Source organism: Dromiciops gliroides, chromosome 2 (assembly GCF_019393635.1).
Source record: "Dromiciops gliroides isolate mDroGli1 chromosome 2, mDroGli1.pri, whole genome shotgun sequence".
Classification (NCBI taxonomy): Eukaryota; Metazoa; Chordata; class Mammalia; order Microbiotheria; family Microbiotheriidae; genus Dromiciops; species Dromiciops gliroides.
In genome coordinates this window covers 227,136,611-227,159,025 of record NC_057862.1, presented here as the reverse complement: position 1 = coordinate 227,159,025, position 22,415 = coordinate 227,136,611, and positions in this window count along the sequence as shown.

Sequence of the window (22,415 nt, the reverse complement as noted above, 5' to 3'; positions counted from 1 at the left end):
GAGGATGATTTTTTTTCTTTTTTTTTTTTTTGGTGAGGCAATTGGGGTTAAGTGACTTGCCCAGGGTCACACAGCTAGTAAGTGTCAAATGTCTGAGGCCAGATTTGAAGTCGGTTCCTCCTGAATCCAGGGCCCATGCTCTATCCACTGCACTACCTAGCTGCCCCTGGAGGATGATTTTTTAACTTTACTATATCAAAAGTAGCAGACTGAAGCTATAACACCGAAGGGGGTGGGGTGGGTGGGGCAGAAGCATATTACAAGATAATCAAGCAGTATTAAACAAAGTAAATAAAAATACAGTAGAACATAGGCAATGTTATTACTTGTTTTTCTAAGTCAATATGCTGTCAGCAGAAATCCTTATATTTGGTTTTTGTATGGTTTTCTATTTGATTTTAACACTACTGCTCTAGAACACTGTCATTATTCATCCCATAAATTTCATTTGTGGTGAGATGGTGAGTATATACTTTCCTTTTACAGAGATGTGAAGAGATTCTCCCTAACACCTCCCTAGAGAACAATTCGTAATGCTTAGCAAGATGTCTGCACATGGTAGGTGTTTATTAAATAAATATAGATATACATATCCACATATATCTATGTGGATTTCTATAGCTATGTGCATGTATATGTGTATATGTATGTATGCATATTTGTATATATGTATGCACAGAGAGAGAGAAAGAGAGAGAGAGAGAGAGAGAGAGAGAGAGAGAGAGAGAGAGAGAGAGAGAGAGAGAGATTTGCCCTAGGACCTAGCTCAGTGGATTAATTTGATCTTAGGTGATAATTAAACTCAATTCAATTCAATGGACATTTGAAAAACTTCTGTACTTTGCAAGACATTTTTCCAAGCATGAAATAGGAAGGTAAAAACAGAAAGCGCCTCATTTCTTTATGAACTTAAATTCTGCCAGCTTTTGTGTAACATGCAAACTGAAAATAAAAAGTAGGGAATGAAAAAGATAAAGATAAGGTTAAAGTACTCTAGGAATACTTGAGGAATAAGAGAGCACTCAGAGCTGGGGACTAAGTGAAGGCTGAATGGCACCATGGCCACTGAGTGGAGTCTTGAAGGAAAACAAGGATTCTGGAAGATAGAGATGAGGAGGGAGTACATAAAAGTCCTCAGGGATGGCTTGTGTGAATGTAAGGATGTTTGCTAAAATTCTGAGTACAGGAAACAGCTAGCAGTCTGCTTTTACTAGAATATAAAATATTTGAAGAGGAGTAATAGGAAACAGAGCTGGTTGGAGCCAGACAATTGAAGCCTTTAAATTCTAGGCTATGGAATTTGTATTTGTCCTACTGGTTTCAGGGAGCTACTGAGGATTTTCGAAGAGGGAAATGACATGTATACATTAAGAAGATTATTTGGGGAGCTCTGTGGACGATCATGTGGAGTCAGTAAGGGAGACCATTTACAGTAATCCAGAAAAGAGTTTAGTTAGAGCAGTGGTAGAATGAGAGGAATAGATACTCAAAATTTGTGGATGCAAAACTCATGGGACTTGACAATTGATCAGCTATCAGGGGTAAGGAAAGAGGAGAATCAAAAATGACTGAGGTTCTGATTATGGGTGACTGGAAACATGGTGATGTTTATAAAATCGTTTGGAAATTTAGGTTTAAGGGAGAAGAAAGAAGTAAGCATAAAGAGAGAAGGTATTAAGTTTGGTTTGGGATTTGTCTAATTAAAGAGGTTGATGGGAAAACAAATTGGAGAAATCCAACAGGAAAATAGAGATTTTATGTTTTTTAATTTTATTTTTAAAAATGTCTTTTCATGGTAGCACTATTTTCCTTTTCACATATTTTTATTTATTTCATTGAATATTTCCTGATTACATGTAAAATTATTTTTAACATTCATTTTTTAAAATATTTGGGTTTCAAATTCTTTCCCTACCCTCTTCTCCCATTGAATTTAATATCAATTATACATGTGAAGTCATGCAAAACATATTTCCTTGTTAGCCATGTTGGAAAAGAAAACAGAAAAATAAAGAAGGTAGAAAAAGTATGCTTTAATCTGCATTCAGAGTTCATCAGTTCTCTGGAGGTGTATAGAATTTTTCATCATGTATCCTTTGGAATTGTCTTGGATCATTGTCTTGATCAGAGTAGCTGTCTTTCACAGTTGATTAGCCTTACAATATTGCTGTTACAATTTACCGTACTCTCCTGGGTCCACTCACTTCACTTTGCATGAGTTTATTTAAGTCTTCCCAGGTTTTTATGAAACCATCCTCCTTGTCATTTCTTATTGCATAATAGTATTCCATCACAATCATTTACTACAACTTGTTCAGCCATTCCCCAGTTGATATATCCCCTAGATTTCCAATTCTTAGACACCACAAAAAGCTGCTATAAATATTTTTGCACAAATAAGTTCCTTTCCCTTTTTGTTGTTTTCTTCTCTTTCCCCCTTTCTTCCCCTTTTCGTAGGGGTATACACCTAGTAGTGGTATTGTTAGGTCATAGGATATGTTTGGCCTAGTTTACAATTCTACCAAAGTTCATTGGTATTCTGATTTTTCCACATCCCCTCCAGCATTTGTAATTTTCCTTTTATGTCATGTTAGCCAGTCTGATAGATGTGAGATGGTACCTCAGAACTGTTTTAATTTGAAATAAAGGTTTTGGAGTGGTGTTCAGAATAGGAAAGAAGTTGGACATATAAATTTGAGTGTTATTTGTTTAGAGGTGATATTTAGAACTACAGGATTGAACAAGATCACCAAAGGAAAGAGTATAGGCAAAGATTTGAGGGCCCAGGGAAGAGTATTGGAAAGAACCTATATTTAGCATGCAGGCAATAGAGTCAGCATAATAATTTTTCCCTTAAATTACTATCATATCCATCTTGTTCAATAAAAGTTTATTGATTTGAAATGAATTATCTCAGAATTTATTGAAAATCTACAACTATTTACTATTATATTGGACCAAATTGTCTCTAATGTACTTGAATAATAAGCATATTCTGAGTCCATGCTTTTTTTGGAGCTGGGTTGTGGCTAAGGGAGGTAGCCAAGAAAGGAGGAAGAGAGTCCTTTAGTTTGTTTAAAAGAAGAAAAGTGAAACAAACTTGATGCCTGTACAAATAGTTTAGCTTATAACCATAATTCCTAATCTTCCTATATCACTTTTCTATCGCACTATGTCACCTCAGTCCATCTACATTACAAAGATAACGTCCCTAAAACAAATCTTGTGGAACTTCCTTTCTCTTTGTATGTTATTATTGATGTTCATTTAAATGTGATTTTATCAGTATAACAATAGAGTAAGGATTGTATTTATGGATTATACATGTATTATATATATAATATACTTAAGGGTTATATATGATTTGTCTCCCTTCTTACTGTCCTACCAAGGTCCTTATGGCAATTGATACACAGTACACACACATATCTATTTTTATATCTATATCACATATCTATACCTATGCCTATGCCTATGCCTATGCCTATGCCTATGCCTATGCCTATGCCTATGCCTATACCTATGCCTATGCCTATACCTATACCTATAGCTATCTCTCTATCTCCATCATCTCTTTCTCTCTATCTCTATCATCTTTTTCTTTCTCTATCTTTATCTCTATCTCTGTCTCTGTCATCTCTATCTCTATCTATCTATCTATCTATCTATCTATCTATCTATCTATCTATCTATCTATCTATCAGATTAGTATGAGATTAAACCCATGTCATCATGGAACTTAAAGTCATACTGAGGAAATGCTGCTGTTTCTACTTACTAACATTTATATAGCATTTTAAGGTTTAAAGAACAATTTATAAATATTATCTCATTTTATCTTCACAAGATCCCTGAGAAAGAGGTGATATGATTATCCTCATTTTATATGTGTAGAAACTGAGGCAGACAGAGGTTAAGTGACTTGCTCAGGGTCACACAACTAGTATCATGTCTTTCTATCTCCAGGTCTAGTGCTCTATCCATTGTGCCACAGTTAAGACAACATACAAGAAATAATTAAAGAGTAATACATGGTGCTATAAAAAAGTGCCAAAATACATGGCAAAAAAGTTAAGTTCTATAGTACATCCAAGGTGGGAGAAATCAGCATAGATAGAATATCAATAAAGACTTTTGGGGGTAGTTTGGACTTAAGTTGGGTCACAGTAAATGAATAAATTTTGAAGGAGTGGAAAAGAGAGCAGGTAGAAGAGAGAAAATAGAAAAAAAGAATGCTAGAAGAAAAAGGTCCTGGAGGGGGATTAAGGATAGGCCTAGAAAACAAATAATGCTATATTAGGAAAACTATTAAGAACTAGCATAGCAGGAGAGGTCAGGGATAGATTATTGGAATCAAAGTAGGGAGTAGGGACCAAATTTAAGTGTCTAGACACCTAAGTGTCTGTGTCCTTGATCCTGTCTTCACAGTTTTTATCAGTAACCTGGATCATACCATAGTATTCCTATCCAATTTAAGCATGACACAAAACTGGGAGGGATAGGCAATACTTCCAATGATAGAATCAAGATTCAGAAATAGCACAACAGGCTCAAAAAAGAAGAGGAATATAATAGGATAGAAATGTAACAGGAATAAATGTAAAGTCTAGGACTTAAGTTTAAAAGAAGAGAATCAGCTGAAAGAGTTCAAGATGAAGCAGTTATGGCTTAGCTATTAAGAATTCATGTGACTGAAGAATTTTAGTTGCCTTCCAACACAATACGAGTCAATGATATAATGTCTACTAAAAAAAAAATTTGTGATAAATTTAGTGCAGGGTGTGTGTGTGTGTGTGTGTTTATGTACTTTAAGACCTGTAGTAGTGACAGCAGAAGAACAGTCTTGCCCCAAAGACTATATAGGTTGTCAATTATTTTACCAAACAGAATGGGAGTTTAATCTCTCCATCAGGTGGCACTATTCTTTATTTGTATTTTATTTATTTATTTTTTTTGCTGGGCAATGAGGGTTAAGTGACTTGCCCAGAGTCACACAGCTAGTAAGTGTCAAGTGTCTGAGTCCGGATTTGAACTCAGGTCCTCCTGAATCCAGGGCCTGTGCGTTATCCATGGCGCCATCTAGCTGCCCCAGGTGGCACTATTCTTAAACCACCTGTCATTTGGGTTTCTTAGAATTTACCTCCAGCATACTTGCAGGCCTTTCTGGGGCAGGCTGATAGTCTTCTTAAAGGCTGCAGTATTCCTACTGCTTACCAGAGGCCATTAAATTAACAAATTCCTAAACTGCTTTCCCCCTGCCCCACTTCAACATGGCTACTTCAGAATTGTGGATTTTTTTCCCTGGATCAGTACTTATCTAAGGAATTTTATGAAAGCAGCTAGGTGCCATAATGGATAGAATGCTGGGCTGGAAGTCAAGAAGTCATGAGTCCTAATTTGGCCTCAGATTATGTGACCCCAAACAAGTAACTTAACCCTGTCTGCCTCAGTTCACTTATCTGTAAAATGACCTGGAAAAGGAAATGGCAAACCACTCCATTATTTTTGCCAAGAAAACCCAAATGGGATCATAAAGAGTCAGAAACAACTGAATTGACTGAACAATGACAACAACAGCAGCAACACCAGAATAGGGAATATGATAATACAATCATATTCCAAATTATTGAAAACCTCCATAAGGTTTCAGCCCCTTCCAAAATCTGAAAATTTATTATGATTCTAGGTCACTCAGTCTACTCATCTCCCAATATTCCTACTGATCACCCTTAATATCCCTTGAGAGACTGAAGAAAAATTCAGTATCATTGACTTAGATCTAAAAGAGACCATAAACGCTGTCCAATCTAATCATCTCATTTTACAGTTAAAGCTGAGAGAGGGTAAGTGACTTCCTCAAGGTCACACAGGAGCCAGGATTCCAACCTAGGTCCTTTGAGTCTATACCCTGGTTATTTATACTGTACCATGTTTCCAAATGCACTTATCATCTGCAGTTTGTAGAAGGATTCAAGGCAAAGACCACACCTCTGTGGACCCATATGAGGCCCCTGTTTCTCCTAGATAAAGCTTGGGAAATAGAGAAAATGCTCACCCTCCCTATCTCACTCTCCGGTGAGAGTTTCCCAAGCTGCCAGTTCAGTCTTCTTCCAGTCTGGTCTCTTCCATAATGCTTCTCCAAATCCTAGGGTAGTGCCTCAGGCCATGCTGCCACTAAATGAGTTCAGTTCATTGCTGCTTTGCAGCATAGTGGATACAGTGCTTTGGTGTCCCCTGCTACATCTCTTCCTCTTTGCTCAGTGCCTGAATTGAAAGGTAGAGCAAATATCCCTTCCAATGGTAAAGCCAGTAACAGGAAAAAGAGGGAAGGGCTTGTTTGCAAACTCACTTGCAAGTTGGACCACTTGTATGGGCGCATATCTGCTCTGAACCAGTGCTCAAGCAACCTCATTTTTAATGTATTGCTAATGCAGTTTCCCTTCAGGAATCCAAAGAGTCCCCTCTGATTCTCACAGAGATGAAATGTGTTATTGATTATCCCTACAAATCCAATAATCCCAAAATAATAATAGTTAACATTTATATAGAACATCAAGGTTTGAAAAGCACTTTACATCAAATGATCACAGTTGATTCTGACAACAATACTGTGAAGTTGACTGCTGTTATCATCTCCATTTTACAGAGGAGGAAACTGAGGTTGGGTCTAAGTGATTTGTCCAGAGGCACAAAGGTTATAGTAGGCAACTAGGTGGCTCGTGATTAGTGTCCAAAGTCAGCAAGTTGCTGTTGTTCAGTCAATCAATTGTGTCTGACTCTTTGTGACCCCATCGATCAACCATGGACTTTAATTTTTTTTTGTTTTGGTGGGGCAATGAGGGTTAAGGGACTTGCCCAGGGTCACACAGCCAATAAGTGCCAAGTGTCTGAGGCTGGGTTTGAACTAGGGTTCTCCTGAATCCAGGGCTGGTGCTTTATCCACTGAACCACCTCATGCCCCATGGGGTTTTCTTGACAAAGATAATGGAGTGGTTTGCCATTTTCTTTTCCGGTGGATCCAGTGGACTTTTTTTGTCAGGCTATCAGAGGTAAGTAACTTGCCCAGGGTCACACAGCTAGGAAGTGTATGAAGGATTTGAACTCAGGTATTCCTAACTCCAGGCTCAGTGCTCTATCCATCAGTTGCCAATGTGAAGTCAGGAAGAGCTAAGTTTAAATCCATCCTCAGATACTTATTAGCTAAATGATCCTGGGGAAGTCACTTGACGTGTGTTTGCCCTAATCCACTGGAGAAGGAAATGGCAAACCACTCCAGTATTTTTTTCCAAGAAAACCCTATGGACAGCATTAACATAATGTGTATGGTCCATGGAGTCATGAAAAGTTAGACAGGACTGACTGACTGAACAACAGTAAAACTAATAAGCATCTGAGGCAGGATTTGAACTCTTCTCAGTTCAATTTTAGCACTTTATCCACTGTGGCATCTCATAGACACAATTTCAGGATTCATTAATAGAAGCCTAATATCTAGAAGTAGTATGGTACTATATTAGTCTTGCAGAAATCTGCACTAGTTAGATCACATATGGAATAGTACTCACTTTCCATTGCAATAAACATTTAATATGGTCCTCTATGTTCATTGCACTTCACTAATACTTGGGAATATATAGAAAAAATAAAACAATCTCTGCCCTCAAAAAGTCTACATTATACCTTGGAGGGGGACAACAATTCTAGACTCCACATTTTAGAATGACATTTATGATTTAATGAAGTATGTCTCATGAAGATGTTGGTCTAGCTTCTGAGGGGACTTCATGCCACTGGAGGATGACTTGGGAGAAGAGGGGATGGAGAAGATATAGCTATCTTCAAATATTGGGATATGGAAGTGCTTGGTATATTTTGTGTGCCTTCAGAGGGCAAAATTGAGACAGAGAGGTGAAAGCTAAAGAGAAGCACATTTCAGCTCAATATGAGAAAAAAGCCTAACTCAAAACCAGTGGACTGTGATGTGAAGTTGTGAGTTTCCCATCATTAAAGGTATTCATGTTAAAGTTGGATGATCTCATGTCAGGATTTTTATAGTGTGAATTTCTGTATCAGATGGGGGTCAGACTATATCTCATCTAAGCTCCTGTCTTACTCTCTAATTCTTTGTAAAGTGAAATCTTAGACTTCATTTTCCTAAAAGTTCAAGAAGAGTTTCTCCTTGGATCTTTTCCCACCTCAATAAATCATTTTGCTATCAATACTAGTGTAACTGGGGACACCAAACAGTATATCAGTATATTTTATACTTTGCCAGCCCTCTTTTGCACGCACTACTTTTATGTACCCTTGAAGCACAGATAAATTTAGGAACCTCCCTGAATGGGGCTATTCAACTAAGTTTGGAAAATGCAAAGAAACAAAGCAAAACATTGTCCTCTGTCCCAGGCATTGGAGTGCATGCCTCTCTCTCCTCCTATGCTCTGGAGCTCTGCCATAGAAAATCTCTTAGCCCTCATTCAGACTGCAAGGATTGAGGAAGTGGATGAGGAGTGTGAGAATTCATCTTTGCATACCATTTAGGCCATTGACTACCTAATGGGACATGTAATGTGATGAAATTGCCACCTGGTGATTGAGATATGGGACAATTCCCAAGGGTATAATTATATACACTGCTATTTAATATCTTAACTGTACCTACTCCAAAGGCATGTTTCTGAAGTTAGTTAATGTTGTGACAAGTTGTAGATTTCAGGTAAGGTGTTTTTTTTTTAACCATTCTTAGAAAAGGAAAACATATGATTGACTAAATCTGGGGGGAAAGTGTCGAAGCTGTTCCCTTTAGATCCATAATTAGCCATAAATATGAGCTCTTGACACAGGCTTAAAAGTAATCATAGGGCTATAATTGAAGGACAATGGAAAACAAGAATAAACTGAGTTTCAGGAACTATCCAGGAAAGTCACAGGCATCAGTGCTAGATCCAGCTTCATTTAGCCTCCTTAACTAAAAGAAAGTAGTAGTACGTAAAATGAAAGTCAATGGCATAAAAAAGTGGATGTTTCTAGTTCAAAATGATTTTAGAGATGAATTAGCTCAAGACCCTCTCCTAATGAAATAATCATTTGAATACTATCATGCCCAGAGTACCCCAGAAGTTTTCTGGGGCACATCAAAGAATCTTCTCCTTGAGAAACTAAACCAGAGGACAGATATGCCTAGAGAGATAAGCGGAACCAGATTGGACTGAGCTAGCTTCAGGACCTCCACCCTTCATTCTGTTCTCCCTTACCCCTGGGGAGATAAGTTTGGGTATGGCTGCTGCTTTTGTGTCCTGAAGAGAGAGATGGCTTGAGAGATCTGTAGCCACTGCTAACCCAATTCCTCTAGCCACCACCAGTGGGGGATGGTCCTTCCTCACTAAAGGAACTTTCCACAGTCAAATGGTCACCCCCCACCATCAGTCCTTTATAAAAGTACCTGCCAGCCTCCTGATCGAGGAGACTGGTATCTCAAAGCCATGTGCTTTGTGCCATACCTCTCTCCCCATGAGAAGTCCAAGGATTTCTTTCATGGTTTCCCTTCCCCTCCCTTCCCTAAATAAATTACCATCTTATTTTCACTGCTTTTGTGTGCAAGAGGGTATAATTCTTTAAAGAGGAATTCCTAAGGACCCCAAGCCCCTACCCCAAAACCCCTACCCCATTTTCCCCATGACACCATGATAATTAAGAAGTTACACAGTGGGCCACTAGGTGGCGCAGTGGATGGAGCACCGGCCCTGGAGTCAGGAGTACCTGAGTTCAAATCCGGCCTCAGACACTTAACACTTACTAGCTGTGTGACCCTGGGCAAGTCACTTAACCCCCATTGCCTCACTAAAAAACAACAAACAAACAAAAAAAAGAAGTCACACAGCCTCTTCAAAAATATATCTAGTGATGACTAATATAGTTCCTCATGCCATGGCAGCTGGAATAATGAAGGCTTCAGAGTTTAAAAGCATGAATTCATTGGAGAACAAATATTTGTCATTTGAGAAGACCATGTGCAAAAAAGATATAAAATGTGATAACATAATGAAGAAGTTTCCAAAGAAAACTCAGTGTGAGTTGAGCTTATTAATGCAAGCTTACTTCACCAATGAACAGGGAAGAGAGGATCATTTTCTATCAACAATGGCCCCAATATTATATTATTTAGGGTGGCCTTAAATATGGGTTTCAGAAATGTCTACCAGTCTGTAACCTCTTTACCAACCCTATAAACATTTACTAATTCTTATCAGAAGCAGTATATACTTAAATTCTAGCTTTCCAAAGAAAACATTACAATCTCCCTTCATGTCATCTGCTCCAGATTTATTTCTTGGATTTTTGTAATTTATTTTTTGTCTTGCATTATCTCCAAAACCAAGGTGAAATAGAGATAAAAACCTAGTGAGGAGGCTTTTTTGAATCCTTCACCATGAGACTTGCATTAAGAAACATTCAAACATTTGTTGCATGACTGCTATAAATTGTACTGAATGGAAGAAAATGGGAAATATATTAGAAATATTATAGCACAGTTAATTTTAGATGTATTTGGAAAAGAGTGGGCTTTAACACACTATCAGAAATATAATTACTTGTGGTAAACCCTGGCCATATGATACATGGACACTATGTAACATGGACACTAGCCCATTTCTTCATACCATTGATAAGGGATCATATTGGATAGGATTTGTGTTGTAGTTTGTTAGACAGTGAGTTAGAATACCCTGGAGTAGGGAAGGCACCATCACTTGCACTTTCCTAAACTGGACTGAATGGCATTGAACATGCTCTTGGGAAATTCCTTATAATGTAAGCTGTTCAAAAGTGGAACGAGTTGTCATTAACTAGTGAGTTCCTTGTCACTGGGAGTGTTCAAGCAGAGGTGAGGTGACCATTTGCTCAAGATTCTGGAAAGATATTTCTTATATGGAATAGGAGGTTGGATTAGTGATTTTCAGGCATCTCTTCTATCTCTAACATTTTAGGGTGTTTTTGAAGCATATCTTCATCTGGCTAGATGAGGTAAGCTAATGAGGATTTTCTGGTTTTAGTTACTGATTCCATGAACTCTGCTCCCTTATAGACTGCCACCCTCCAACTCTCTCCACCACAACTGATCCCAACATCTGAATTCTGAGGAAATAATCATCTGTCAGCAATTCTTTTAAAGCTCTCTGCAGATTTGAGTACCACTTTTCTCCTTAAGTGTTCTCTTTTCTGTGCAGAGAATGAAAGCAGTGAAGAGTGAACTAGAGGCTGGTTAGCATGCATTGTGGACAGACAAATCAATCAGTCTTGCACTGGTGTCTTAATCAGAGGCATGTGGTTCACTGCAGTGGTTAAGTGCGACCTCTCTGACAATGGCATCTCCTGTATAAAGCCACTATTGATTGCTTCTCTTCCCTACTCTTCTGAGGAGAATTTCTGGCTTCATTGACAGTGTCAGGGAAAGGGCAGGGAGAGAGGTGTTCTGTCAAAGCCACTTGGGATTTGGATCAAGGGTCTAATTTCTTAGGCAGTAGGCATAATGGTGCTTCATGAAGATTTCTTGGGAGGCAGAAAGTAAGGGAAATTGCAGAGGAGAGAATGAGTGAAAAGATGCCAGTTTGAAAGGGAAGGTATTAATCTAACTAAACCCAGTATATAGATCAAAAGTGAGCACAATTCACACTTGATGATATATTTATGGCTAAAGTTAATCAAGCAATAAATATTTGTCAGATACCTATTATGTGCTGGCATGGGGGATAAGCAAAACATTGAAGCAGTCCATGTCTTCAATGAGCTTACATTTTCATGGGGAGACAACATCTGCATATAAAAGAATAAACTAAACCTATAAAAATAAATGCAAAGCATTTGAGGAGGAGACACTAGCATCTGGGACAATCAAGGAAGGCTTCTTATAGAAAATAGTGCTTTAGCCAAGTCTTGAAGATGTGACATTTAAAAAGTTCGAGAGAGATAATTAATTTATGAGTAATTAATAATTTTATTAATAATTCTACCATGCTATTAATTATAGAGGACCTATCATGGTGGTGGGCTTATAGTTTACATGCCCTTAGAAGAGTGGGTGTTCCTGAGAGTGGCAATCAACCATAATTGGTTAACAATTAATGAGAGAATGTATATTATAATGAGATGTGGTCTCTTTTTTTTTTTAAGTGAGGCAATTGGGGTTAAGTGACTTGCCCAGGGTCACACAACTAGTAAGTGTTAAGTGTCTGAGGCTGGATTTGAACTCAGGTCCTCCTAACTCCAGGGCCGGTGCTCTATCCACTGCGCCACCTAGCCACCCCAATGTGGTCTTATTTTAATGGGGGTCTTGGGGATAAGTGGCTTGGATCACCCTAGTCTTGGTCAAAAAGACTTATCAATTTCCATATCGCCTGTCTGACAAATGGGAGAACCCACATTTGCCCAGAACTGTGTGAGTAAACACAATGATCAGGAATCCACCCTTTCACCTAGACTTAGAATTTATTTTACTGTCTTTGATTAGATCTTAACCTAAATAAGTCTTTGCCCAAGATTTCCCATACTTGTTGGTTTCTGGATGAAGAATTAGAAAAAGTGAAAAACCTTGGTCCTAATTCAATGATTTATTATTAAATACAAGAGAGGAATAATCATTTCTTTAAGGTGAAAGTGAGGAGAGAGTTTATTTCAGGTATGGGGGAAAGACAAAGGCAGGATTGTTAGTGAGGACAGTAAGAAACCCAGGTTAGGCAAACCTTATAGTAGATGAAGAGGAGTAAGACATGATAAGGTTTGAAAGATATGTTGGGGCCAAGTTGTGAAGGATTTTATTTTACTTAAATTTTTGTTTTGTTTTTATGTTTTGGTGAGGCAATTGGGGTTAAGTGACTTACCCAGGGTCACACAGTTAGTAAGTGTCAAGTGTCTGAGGATGGATTTGAACTCAGGTCTTCCTCATTCCAAGGCTGGTGCTCTATCCACTGCACCACCTAGCTGCCTCATGAAAGATTTAAAAAGCCAAACAGAAGAGCAAAATAAAATATGCTTACAGCCAGGATGATACTTAATGAACATGTGTGACATTTATATGTCAGGAGAAATTTTTCAAGAAGAAATAGAAACCCAAGAATCAGGCAGATTTTTTTGTAATATCCTTCCAAAATGCAAATAATAGATTTGACAGAAGCACTTTGATATATGAAGATTATTAAATTGTGAATCAGAAAATCTGAATTCTCATTCTAGCCTTGCCAATGTCTAGATATGGGACTTTAAAAAAATCACTTAAGCTCAATTCTCTTATTTCCAAAATGAGGAAATTTAATTACAAAACCTAAAAGGTCTCGTCCAAGTCAAAAATATTTTGATTACAATAGTCTTACATAACTGTCTTTATTTCTGAGTAGTCATGTATTAAATAACATGAGCATATGCATATATTAATGTGCTTGTCAATTTCTGGTTATATGTAATTCCCATACATTGCTTATAGATCTGCTTTCTAAGGAAAGCTGACCAAACATGATCACTTTTCTATGTGACAGCCCTTTTAATGACAAGTTAAATCTTATATGAAGTAAAGAGTTTACATACTAATGTAAGAAGATAATACATAAAAGACAGTTGAAAAGAGTGGATGGGATGAAGGCACCCATTGATGGGGCATGGCACCAATAAGGACAGAGAACAGTTCATGGAATGTAGCAAGTGCTTAATAAATGTTTGAAAAAAAAAAGTCCTGTGGAGTACATCCTGGAGAGGAATAAAGACACTTTTGACTGGGGCCTGTTCCTTAAATTAGAGACTCTGGGAGGAATTAGTCAATTAGAGGATGAGATCTCAGGGATCAGAGGCTATTTCCAAAGGGAAAAGTAATCCAGGGCTGGACTGAATTTCCAGGGGGAAGAGACTTTTATGACATGGTAGAGAAAGTCTTGTGAAGATGAATTAGCAGAGCAGCATAGAGAGGAATGAGGACAGTAGAAACTCCACTCCTCATCTCTGAGTTTTGAACTCTCCCATAAAGCTTTTCCTGATCTACTCATCTGAAAGTAAACTCTTCCCTCCTCAAATTTTCCTGGCGTGTTTGGTCTGATTCTTCTTTGCTCAGATAATATTCTACTTTATATCTTACATTTTTTTTATACAAATGAAGCATTTCATATATCCAGTTACAAGCTACTTGAAGGCAAGTACTTGGTCATTTTCACCTTTTTATTCTAAGCACTTAACACAGTGCCTCCTTTGTAATAAGTAGGCTTTTAATACATGTTTATTATGTTCAGTAGCTGAATTAATCCATGGGCTTTGTAATATTTCCTTCACTGCAGTGCTCACACAGATAGGCTAAAATAAGAGACTAATAATATTGATCATGGTGGAGACATGAAGCATTATGGGCAGACGAGGAGGGTAAAACTAGAACCAGCTAGTGAATGAGAAACTATCAACTTTAATTATTCTTATACATATACAGTACATTCTTGATTTTCTGAGATTAGCGGGAAGCTAAATAATTAAAGATAATCAAGCATTTGTTTAAGTGGGGGAAGTAACTTTGGGGAGAGGCTGTGGGAGACCCAAACCAATTTTATAATATAAATGAGCAGATAATCAAAGTAACTTGATATACAAAGTGAAGTGATTGTGAGACTCAGGAAGGAATCAAGCTTTTGATGATCCCAATATTTGACAATTCTTAAGGAAATTGGAGGTGGGTACAGCATTTGTCATGGAGTCAGTGGATAAAGAAACTGTAACTCTAGTGTGGTATGAAGTAGTTTCATACTGGTAGAAGAAAGTTTGGAAAGAATACATCAACATAACCTGTCACTCTCAGACATAGATAGTCTAAGATTCTTAACAAAGCAAAAATTCAACCTTTAGAGCTCCATTTCTTTCTTCTTTTGATAAATCATTTGCAGTTCATGAAATAAATCTTCTTTTTCCTATTTTGCTCTGATCTAATGATAGAGAAACCTTTAGACAGTTGCATAATTACATTATTCAAGACACTTAGGTAATTCACAGCAGGCAAAGAATCCTCAGATAATAACTCCTCCTTGTGGTGTTTTATAAGATTGTTTAAAAAGAAACTTCTAAGATAAATGGATATATATCATTCTATCCAATAGATATGTTACTGAAAAAGTATATAAATCAAAATTGTCTATAGAATTTATATTTTTCTAACTTCACAATTTCAGAGATGCATTACCATAGAAAATGTTGTTCCCCTCCCTCCTAGGATCATTAAAAAATAACCCTTAGGATTCTAACAAACCCTTTAAAATCACATAAATAATGATAATAATAAGTAATAGGGGAAAATAGAAAGTAGATTATATAATAAAATATTAGTGCTAATTTAAACTAAATAATATATTATAATGTAAATCTGGTAATATACCAGAAATTAATGATTTTCATTGGTAAAGAGGATAGAAAAATCTTCATTTCACTGGGGATCATTTTGTCCATTTAAGAAATAACTTTATATATACTTATTTGACTAAATTTCCTTTCTATGATTATCTTTGTTAGGCACCTTAAGTTCAAATAGTGAATTCAGATGAAAATAACATGGATAAAATAGAAAATTCTTGAAGGCTGGAATTGTTTCTTCCTTCTCTTTGAATCTCTAGAAGTTAGCACTGTTTCTGGCACATAGTAAATAACTAATAAATTATTGCTTTATTAAATTGGGTTGAATTAGACCATATGACTTTTGAAGTCTTTTCAAAACTGGAATTGTGTGATTTTTATCAAATCTAATCTTGTGCTCAAAAGGAAGATGATATGATTTCTGTTCTATTGGGAAAAATACTTACTTAGTCTATCAGCTATACAATCTTGTGCCCTAAATAAATATATGACCCTTGTCCTAATAGAAATAAGCATTGGCTACTTATCTTGAAAGCCAGTTGGATTAGTTATCTAACAAGGTGTGTGAAAGTACCCATTGTTAAAATTTTCATTATGAACATTTGCACTTCAGAAACCAGCAAATCAGAGCTTGCTTTGTTTTGTCAATTTTCTAACTTTAAGAAAGTGATGGAGAAAATGTTAATAATGAAGATTAAACTAAATGTATATTATACTTAACTTTTTGAAGGGGATCCAATTATTAAACTTTACAAGCACATCTGTGTCTAGCCATCTAGACATTAGTTGCATCCAAATTTCCTAAGTAAGCACCAAATGCTCAACTGATGTCAGAAGAGGACGGAAAGACTAGGCATCTTGCAGAGTTTTAGCTAGGTCATTATAAGACTCATGACCCCAAACTATACATTCTATTCTTAGAAACCTCTTCCAAAGCAACAATAATAAAGGTGAAGTTTTTTTAGTTCTTAATTTAAAAAAATGTATATATGGTAGTATATGGTCAATACTTAAGAAAGTGCTCTTACCATTTCATCCATACCTTTGTAGGAACAATATTCTTTACAGCAACAGAACTTGGTTAAACATCACTACAGCTAGTCTACTGGATGGTGTTTAAAATACATATTTTCTCCAGTCAATTTTCTCTTAATATACATGCCTATTAGACTTCTCCCTGAATTACATTTGTTTAATATTGTTCATCCATTGCATGGGAGTCAGTACTTGATAATTGAAATATGTATTTATGTTAAAATATTTCCATTGTTAATTTATGAAAGAGATTTATAGTTCTATGATTTCAATTGTTTTAGAAACTATTATGCAAGGGGAAAATCTTTTTAGAAACAATGCAGATAAAATAATTTTTAAAAAGCTGATTTTTTTTTCTGTCTCTGTGTCTGTTTCTGCCTCTCTATCTCTTTCTGTCTTTGTCTCTGTCTCTCTTGTATGATATGGTCCTCAACTGAAAGGGAAAGGCAGGAATGCCATAGTAATCATGAGGAAGATTTAAAAAGTATGTAATAATCACTTTGGTAAGTGGGATAAAGAATCAAGTAGGGTTGGATCAAAGGATTGGCTTGGCCCAATGAGGACCCAGTTCTGTTTAACACTAATGTGTAGTGAACAAAGTTAGCAGTGTTTCATGATTTTCTTCAGTTTCTTTTAACAGCACAAGAATAGGAGGAAAGGAGATATATGGTAGGAATAAATCAAGGCTAGGGTTTGAATAAGGTGTGATCAGTGAAAGTACAAGGGGACAAAGGATTTGAGTGTAGAGGATAGATAGAGCTGGAGTTATTCACCAAGTGATTGAGATAGGAAAGGGAGAAAAGTGTAGCCAATGCAATGGGGGTGGCCTGGGTAAGAACTGAGTAGTGGAGGGACTGGAAATCACAATGAAGATAAAGAACATAGCTAAGTGTCATAAGGCATAGAAAAATATGGAATGACAAGTGATTATGTTCAGATAAATTAATGTCAGAGTTCACAAACAGAATTGCAATACTTGTGGGTAATGACAATATTAAGGTTATCACCATCTCTGTGTGTAGCTGAAGTGGAGTAGAGGAATAAGTCACAGTGACTGAGCAGATTGTTACTGAGAAGTTTGGATAGTTGAAGGGTTGAGAATATGAGTGTAGAAATTCCCTTATATGTGGGCAGAATATTGATCTAGGCACTAAACCCATTGAGGAGAGGAGGATGCCCTGCAAATCAATAGATAATGGCAACAGGATCTGATTTGGGTGATCATTTAGATAACATTAACCTCAAAGGAATAAAGCTTTTGAGTAATGAATATATTAAGTATAGGGAGAGTCAGGAAGTGGTAATAGGGAGAAAGGAATATTCTGACTCCTCCACCTTGATCAGTGAATCAGAAGCATATGAGGAAAAAAAGTAATAGTAATAGAAAGGATGCTGTGTGGCCAAGAAGAAGTCATAGCTCAGTGAAGGCCAGAAGATATGAGAAAGGAAAAGTCTTAAGATGAAAGAAAACTTGCTAATTATGTATCAGGCATTCCAGAGAGCACAGGGGAAGGGGGCAGATATATTTGAAGTGTGACATTGCCAGGGTAGGTCAAGGGAGATGGAATTAAGGGAGTGGGAAGTTGGGGAGGGGAAACAGGATTTTTATATGAGCATTCAGAGATACAGAATCACTGGGATTGAGAGAGGATGACATCTGTGATAACTACTGAGTGGTGAGTCCAATATGAGGATTAGTGGTTAGAGAGAAGTCTATTGAGGAACGCAGGTAATTAGGCTGTTCAAGTTTCTCCCTTACTGTACAACCTCATGGTAGGTTCTTGATTCACAATAGGGAGGAGTAAGTAGATGTAAGGTTACTGAGAGTCCAGAGGTCAGGAAGCAAGATTTTTCATTGGGAGGTAGGCCATCTTAAGAAGTGTATGTGTATATGTGGGGTGGGGAGGTTGATTCTAACCTCCGTGATGACTTCTAGAGCACTGGAGAAGGCTTTGGGGCAAAGACAGAGAGAGAGACCTGAAGTGGGATCTGAGCCTGGCAAAAGAAGCTGGGCGGATGCTGAGATAAAAAGAGAGGCACAGGGGACAAGAAGGATGTTAAGACTTAGAGATTTGGAATTAATCAGCATATGCATCATCCTCTGCTGTCTTGGAATGAGTCTATGGAGGCAGAACCAAATGTAGATCAGTCTAGCCCCCAGGTACCCAATGATCACTGTTGTCACCTGCTACATTTGGAATCTTAGAATTTGATAGGTCTCTCAAGCCTCAGAGAACCAGGACCAACAGAAGGATTACATTCAGAGTTTGATCCTGAGCCACAGAGAACCAAAGGTATGATAACTGAGTTCTTTCTCTATTTGTAAGGTCGTCTTCTGAGCAGGACTTGTTTTTTACCATCTTGGTATGAGGCAATGGGACTAGGCATGACTTGTGAAGCATGACTTCAGCTTACCTCGGGACTTTAATGATGGCTATTTACTGACCCACACAGAATTCTCTACCTACCACTTAGATTGCAAGTTACCCCGTGTTTGAAACGACCAGCTGTGGAAGATAATATTGCCCTTTATTAATGCAATCCTCAGTCATAGAACCCTGACATTGTGAATCCCAGTGAATTTAGCTGTGTTTTCACCTATCCCATGCTAGGTGAAATCCCAGATTCTGATCCCCTGTTATTTTCTGAGAAGATGAAAATCCCCACCCTTCCTCTAACATATTCCATATTTACTTCCATATTCTCCTTAGTCCTACTCCTCCACAGCATCTGTCCTCCTCTGCTTCCCATTCCATTGTTCCCTTGGGAACCTCTACTCTAATGTTAAAGGAAAAAAAAAACAATTTGATTACATATTAAGGAATGGTGACTAGGCTGATTACTGCTCGAAGCTGCAATAATCAATGTCCAATATATCTGCCAAATATAATCCAAAATGACTTTATTAGAAAATATTTGTGTTTTCTTTCTTTACTCAAGAGGTCTGCTTATATACTATAAGACCTCATTTTTTTTGGAATAGGAAGGGTCTTAACCCATGATTCAGTAGTGAAGGGAACTTGCAGTGTGACAACAAAAGATATAGACTCATTACAATTATTTTTAAATTACAGTCTTAGAAAGTTTGTCAGGATACTATGACTTTAGTAACACATAATCACTATAGTCACACAGCTTGCATGTGGTAGAGGTAGTATTCTAGTATTTTGAACATCAAGATTGACTATCTATTCATCATACTACTTCTCCCATTATGGAATATACTCTAGAAATACATGAAAATATAAAAATCGTAAAATATGGTTCATTTACATCTGATCATCATCAAGAGGTAACAGAAAGGACAGTCTGCATATCATAAATTTAACAAGTAAAAAAACTTAGACTGTGAATTTTGACAATTTCATGTAAATTATGGCAAAAGGTTTCGTAGAAAGTTATTTAATTTTTAAGTGATCATGTATTCTTGAATCTTAAGTCATTTGGAATCTAAATCCATGGGCCAGTGGTAAATTTCATGGTAGTAGTTCATGGTTAGAATAGAAACACAGGCTTGTCAATTGAAATGTGCCTCCAGGGACTAGCAGGGCAATGTGATCTGGTTGATTTCTCCATTCAGTGCCAGGTATTTGAATATAGATGGGTTAATCCAGGACTTGGAGTAAAGAAGACTTGAGTCTTCCTCAGATACTTCTTAGCAGTGCAATGTTGGGCAAGTCACTTTAATTCTTTCAGTATGTTTTCTTGTCCATAAAATAAGGACAATAATAGTAATACTGCATATGGTTAGTGTTAGGAATAAATTATATAACAAATATAAGTGCTTTGTAAACCTTAAGGCTATATATAAGTTCTTTATTATTATTATTATTGTTGTTGTTGTTGTTGTTACCACCCAGTGACATATTAATTTTTGGATTCCCGGTCATTATTTTGTATATTCCTCTTTGTAGTCCCCTACAAAAATTTGTATCTCACACCCACACAGACCACTCAAGTCCATTGTTTCCAAATCTTTTGAAATGGCCTTATTCATATGGTATATCCAAAAGGAAGGTATTAGGTTTTCTTTCCCCATATCCTTTTATCAGTTCCTAGGGCAGTAGTCAGTACCTTGATTGTCTCTACATTCATTCTGTGATCCCTTCAGACTCCATTTCTTCTCCCACCTACTGTGAGACTTTTATGGTACTTAGTATAGCAAAATTTGGTGCAAAGGGAAACCTAGAGACAGACATAAGGCTAATGATGCTATTCAATTTCCCTACCACTGTTGCCCCCTCCCTCTCAATAGATAATCTTTCTCTTTACCAAGAATTCGTTTTGTATCAATGCAATTAAATGTCCCTAGAGTCTTGTGAAATAATAATATTTCCCATGACTTGTCTTTTGTGTATTCCTGTGGAGGAGCACATACTTTTCTGAGCCTTCCCAGGTGTTAAGCTTTTGTGAATATATCAATGGAAAAGCCTTCATTTAAAAAAAAAGATGCAAAGGAAAAAAAAAAAGTGCCACAGGTAGAGAAGCAGAACTCACTGTTAAACAACTTAGTTATTTAAATTAGAGCTAATAATAACTCCTATTTATATAGTGGTTTGTCATCTAAAAGCACTTCCTTTATTGTAGTCCTATACAATTACTATTATTATCTCCTGAAGAGCAGATTCTTCATGGAAATCCAGGCCTTCTGACTCCTAGACCAGTGCTCTACTCACTGTACCCCAGTAGTCTAATCTATAACTTTTCTTCTGAAAATCCAGTTGATACTAAATCAAAAGAATGCCATAGAAAAAGGGCAACACTTAGTTCCCTCCTGTTCTCCCCACTGACTTAACTCAGCAAGAAGGGTACTCCAAACACTTAAATCATTAAAGGAAGCTCCTTGGAAAATTGGAAGACATGATTCTTTCTAAATCCAAAAGGACCCTCTAGAAAAATGTGTCCTTTATTAGTCCAATAATTTGTAAGAAAAAATGTTAAAATGAACCCCTTTCTACGGGCAAGGTAGAAATGACAAATCAACCCTTATAAAGTAAATTCTCTTCTCATTCAGGGTATTTTCAATGTGACCTCTCTTTCCCCCTAATTATCTTCTCCTTATTAACCCTGATTATTGATAGTCCCATTATTCTACACTTTTGGTGACCTTGCCTTGGGTGATCAGAATCTCATTTCATGCTCAGAATATTCTTTGGAAGAAGAGTTAGAAAAAAGGAGATAGAACTAGAAATAATTTCCTTTGCTCATGCTCCTCTCCATCTAACAAAACTTAAATGTTCTTTAAGACAGTGGGGTCAGATTCAAATAGAGATGGGGTCCACTAAACAGCCACTAAAAGGATCTCTGAAGGCTATATAGTGACTTAAAAACCACATATTAACATTATTTATGTTCTCTTGTATTTTAATTTATTATATTAAATCTTTCCCAATTATAATTTAATCTGGTTGGGATGCACTGAAGAGTATTGTCCCCATGTGTCCACATATTCTGTGAAATCTTCCCTGACCAGCAAGTCCACAATGATCTCTTCATATTCTTATAACACTTTCTTTTTATTGATTGTGGCATCCATTTGACTTACTATGCATAGTCCTCTATTGTTAGTAATTTTTTTTATGCCATCACTTTTCCTCTAGGTTATTTCATCAGGCAAGTGGTGTTCTCAACCCCAGTGTCTGCTTTTATTTCTTGTTTTGTTTCTTTTGTGGGGCAATGAGGGTTAAGTGACTTGCCCAGGGTCACATAGGTTTGGCCAGATTTGAACTCAGGTCCTCCCTAAACCAAAGCTGATGCTTTATCCACTGCTTCACCTAAGCTGCCCTACAGTGTCTGCTTTTCTTAATCCATTCTGCCACCAAAATAATTTTCCTTGTTTTCAGCTCACTCCTTTGCTCATAATCCTCCAGTATCTCCCTAGTATATATATGTAGGATAAAAATATGAACTCCTAAACCACAATGTGGCTATGGATTAGCCTTCCGGGCATATTTTCCAAGACTTCTCTTCACATATTCCATATTACAGTCAAATAGGACTCCTAGTTGTTG